The sequence below is a fragment of the Sapajus apella genome, unplaced genomic scaffold (assembly GCF_009761245.1).
Source record: "Sapajus apella isolate SASKATOON/1434 unplaced genomic scaffold, GSC_monkey_1.0 scaffold13, whole genome shotgun sequence".
NCBI classification, from domain to species: Eukaryota; Metazoa; Chordata; class Mammalia; order Primates; family Cebidae; genus Sapajus; species Sapajus apella.
The window spans coordinates 24,361,538-24,366,103 of record NW_022436953.1 but is presented as its reverse complement, the minus strand read 5'-3'; the positions used below and the strand labels follow the sequence as shown (position 1 = coordinate 24,366,103).

The 4,566-nt window shown below is 49.5% G+C and overlaps 1 pseudogene; it reads left to right on the top strand.

Annotated features, from left to right (window-relative positions):
* Positions 1 to 788: 788 nt before the first annotated feature.
* On the top strand, positions 789 to 1,548 carry LOC116553701 (annotated as a pseudogene).
* Positions 1,549 to 4,566: the final 3,018 nt, after the last annotated feature.

Here is a 4,566-nt window from a genome sequence, read left to right as displayed (position 1 = left end):
GATGTCACAGGGTTCAGATGATGTCACAGGGCTCATCCCTTGGCCTCACTTTCTTTAAAGGCTCCACTCTCCATCTCTGTATGCTGACAGCCCCAAGTCCAGCAAAAAACAGTAAGTGTCTTTGTCCTGGAATACCCAGTAAAATTACTGAGATTCATTTCGGTTGGACCAGCCTTGATCTATCCCCACCACCATCACTAAGGGCACCCTAGAACAGGGAAAGGAAGGTGCTGGATGGCTTTGCCTGGGTCGGGAGCTCTACTCCTTAAGCTACAGCCAGAGAGAGAGGAAGGGGTGGAAGCCCAAAGAGAAGTCAGGGATGCTCCCTGCAGCAAACAGGCTGGATAGGCACAGAAGGGCCAGCTCTCCAACCCCTCACACAAACATCCACAATCCCTGGATACTTTACTGATTCATAGCAAAAGTGTGTGTGACCCAAACGTTTGGCTTTTTGACTGAAAACCTTGTGTAAAACTAAAGCAAGCTGAGTTCATCATCAAGGCTATCTCTTCCCTTGGCTGTTGCTCTTCATAGTGACACTGTGAGCAGAACAGAAGTGCCAGGCTGGAGGGGATGGGAAGGGTAGATCAATGAAATGGCAGGTGGTGTCAGGGAAGAGACTGACTTGGAAACTACAGATGAAGGCAGTGCTCTGGGGCCACTGAGTGTGGGGGCAACAGAACATTCTGGGGCATCGCTGGGCTGTCCATCTCAAGTGTTGGGCACATCTCTGTGGAAGAGTCCTTGTTTTTGTGGCCCCTTCCCATGGGAAGAGTAGTGTCCAATAGCCAAGGTTTCCCCCGCCCAGGCATCTTGTCCCTTGCTTTCATCCTGGCTCTTATCTTTTGCTTCTGCAAAAGCCACAGCCATGAGTATTCTCAGGCTTCAGAATAGGCTCACCTTTAGTGTCCTCTGCTGTGGCAAGGAGATCTGGTCGGACCCCAATGAGACCAATGAAATCACCAATGCCAACTCCTGTCAGCAGATCCAGAAGCTGATCAAAGATGGGCTGATCATCCGCAATTCTGCAACTGTCCATTCCCAGCTTGATACCAGAAAAACACCTTGGCCCACTGGAAGGGCAGGCACATGGGCATAAGTAAGTGAAAGGGTACAGCCAATGCCCGAATGCCAGAGAAGGTTGCATGGATGAGGTGAATGAGGATTCTGTGCCAGCTGCTCAGAAGATCGATTGCCGCATGTGTCACAGCCTGTACCTGAAGGTAAGGGGAATGTGTTCAAAAATGAGAGGATTCTCATGGAACACATCTACAAGCTGAGGGCAGACAAGGCCCACAAGAAGCTCCTGGCTGACCAGGCTGAGGCCTGCAGGTCTAAGATGAAGGAAGCACACGAGAGCCGTGAAGAGGCCTATGGGCCAAGAAGGAGATTATCAAGGCTTTGTCTAAGGAGGAAGAGACCAAGAAATAAAAGCTCCCCCTCTGTCTGTACCTACTGGCCTACCTGATTACATAGATCAGCCATTAACATAAAACAAGCCTTAAAAAATGAATAAATGGCACATAGTTTCCAACTCTTCCCCCATTCAGGGAGGCCATGGGAGTTTTGCTCAGCCTCAGAGGGCTTCGTGTCTTCAGCAGATATTATTTGAGGGACTAAGCAGGTCCTGGGGCCACAGGATCCACCTCTTGGCCCTACTGCCTTTGGGTGGGCTCAGGAACTCTGAGTAATTGAGAAAGGCATAGGGAATATTCTGAAGGCTCTCTAGAAGGCAGCGATGTGTATGTCACATCTCAGAAAAGATCTTAGAAAAAATAATGCTAAGACCTGGATACACAGGCAAGGGACATTTTATTTGATATGGCCCATGGGCAGCTCAGACCAAAGCAGATACTGTCAGGGCCCTGTAGTCCCTGAGCTCTCCTCATTGCTTCCTATGCTCACAGTTTGCTGCTGCAAGCAACTAAGGCTCCCCTGCTGATGGCATTCTGTGGCTGGAATGTGCTTGTCCCCATTCTAGGGTTGGCTGGATTTCTGGGTAGGTAACACCGCCAGAAGCAGCTCTCATCAGCAGCGGATGGGGGCTGAGGAGTGAATACCCAGCCTCCCGCAGTGCCCTGTACTCTGAGGAAGACAAGAGGCTTCCTAAGCTCCCCATGCTCCCCCAGTGTCCTGTACTCTCAGAAGCCCCAGTGAGCAGAGATGTGCTGGTAAACAAGCTCTTTGGTAGGAGACGAAGTAGAGTAAGGGTCTCAGTGATCCACCAAATTCCCCACTGCCAGCTAGGAGGGGCAATGCTCTGTGTGCCCCTCTCTGATTATACATGCAGCCTTGCCCTTCACTACAGTGTTGTTGGTGCCCCAGGGACCAGCACCCCTGACCCTGACTCAGGAAGCCTGCCTACCTGCCATGGCAGCCCTGGCCTGCTGGGGAAGCTCTATTACAGCTGACCTGTGTCTCCCTGATCTCCTCGGCAGGCCCTTTTTGATTTGGCCCCAGCACTGCAAGTCACGCTCTGAGACCCTTGGGTGATGGTCTGAATAGACGGAGCAAGCGATTCTGAGTTCCCTTCTCCGCTTTACCTTCCCCAGGGCATCTCGCTTCTGGGCTGCCTTTATCTTCACACCAGAAGAGCACTCTCCAGGCTTTACTGTCAGTAGGATTTTTAAAAATAGCATTTCTATGGTGAAACAATGTCCCTTGTTTGGAAATACACAGAGCTTTATAAAATATGTTCCTGTGTTTTCCTGGATCAGGGCATATTGTAGAGTCTAGGGATTTATTTACAATGAAGAAATTGTTTTTGCAAATTGTGGTTAAACAAAGGGATTGTTTTTGGAGAGCCGAGTAAAGGAGACATTGTTTATAAGTTATTTGGGACACAAGCTGGAAAGAGAAGATTTTACAAGGAATCGCAGGGAGGCAGTCAGTAAGCACAGTTGTTCACTTCTTTGGAACAGGCAAACTAGGACTAAAACACTGTCACGTCTATCATTCGTCCTTTCTTTCTCCAAGCTTATTTCATCTTCTCTGCTTCAGTCCCTGCAAATGAGCATATATCAGTGCTTCCCCCAGCAGGGTCCCCCTTACTCAGGGTTCCATCGCACTGGCTCCTCCAAAGCTCAGGAGTAGGAGATTTGCGGCTGGCTCTTCCTTATCAGGCCATGAGGCTCTGCTTCCAAAGAGCTCTCAGTGCTCCGGAGATAGAGTGAGTATCTTTTTTTGCCTGCACCAAGTCCCCAGCAGGGGAAAATGGAGCATGTCAGAGTTCATGAGATGAAAATAAAAGCCAAATCCAAACTCTTTCCATTGTCACAGTCACATCTTAGGAGCTTTCCCAAGTGGCAAAACTAGGGCACAGAGGCGGCAAGCCTATTAACAAAACCTGCTTCTCTGGAGGATCCAGTGAATGGCATATCTGCCATTGGGAAGGTACGTCCTGACTTATTTAAGGCAAGTTGTATTCTTCCAGGCCGTGAGCTTTATGTATTTAGAATTTTACTTTTGGGGGAGCAGAACGAACTTCAGTGGTTGGGCATGTGGAGGTGGGAGTGTGAGATGGAGGTTGTTTGCTTAAATAATCACTCCCTAAATGATATTTCAGCACCATAAGAGATCTTGGGAAGAATGTGTTGTCCTTCTGGATCCCTATTAGAGTGAAAATATCACTAGGATGTATGAGCTCCTGAGTGGAGAACACGCAGTCAGTCTGCAGCATCTGTGGCGATGGGCTGACCGCTGCCGGGAGGCACACAGGTGTGTGGGTGGGAAGTGATGAGCAGGCTTGCGACGGAAACAGTGTGTAGGCTCCACTCCACTTACCTGGCAATTTTTCCAAGGACAGTGGACATCTTATTCAGTATCACTCATGGATAGTTCAGACCCATAGCAAATGCCATAGTCCCTCACCAATCCCCATTCCCTTCCAGGCTAATGGGTTTCTATGGTAAACCACGGAGGCTTCCTTCCCCCTGAGGGCTTTGTGCAGCTGGGAGTACATTTGTCCTCTTTCAGGGTGGCTGGAATCCTGAGTAGGTGACACCGCAAGGAGCAGCTCTCACCAGTGATGGATGGGTGTTGGGGGAGAAATGGACCAGCTCTCCAGTGCCCTGTGCTCTCAGGAGGACAACTCTGAGGACAATATCATTGCTCAGAAGCCCTCAGCAGGTAGCAGGTGCAGGTAAATGGGCTTTTGGGAGAGGATGGGCCCAGGTAAAGCCACCATTTGTAGCATTTGTCAATTTCTGTGGTGTAAATACTCTCACTTTCACTGTAGATGAATTTAGGTTACCAACAGATGTCCCTGAACTTGGAGTTGGGGAATGATACACACACCTGACCCTTGCAAGTCCATTCCCATGGCTCTCACATGTCCCTGCTAGAGGTACTGAGGCCCTGTGGCCCCTGGCAGTAACACGTTGGTACTGGCATCTTTCCTTTCCCTGTCTCCATGCCCTGCTACTGTATCAGTGCTCCCTAGATCCCCTCCAAAATAAACAACTTGTACCCAAATACTCGTTTCAGGATCTGCTTCTGTTGGCCTACAAATTAGACCCTGATATGCTCAGAATCTGGTGTTCTTTGAACAAAGTGGGCAGAATGGCC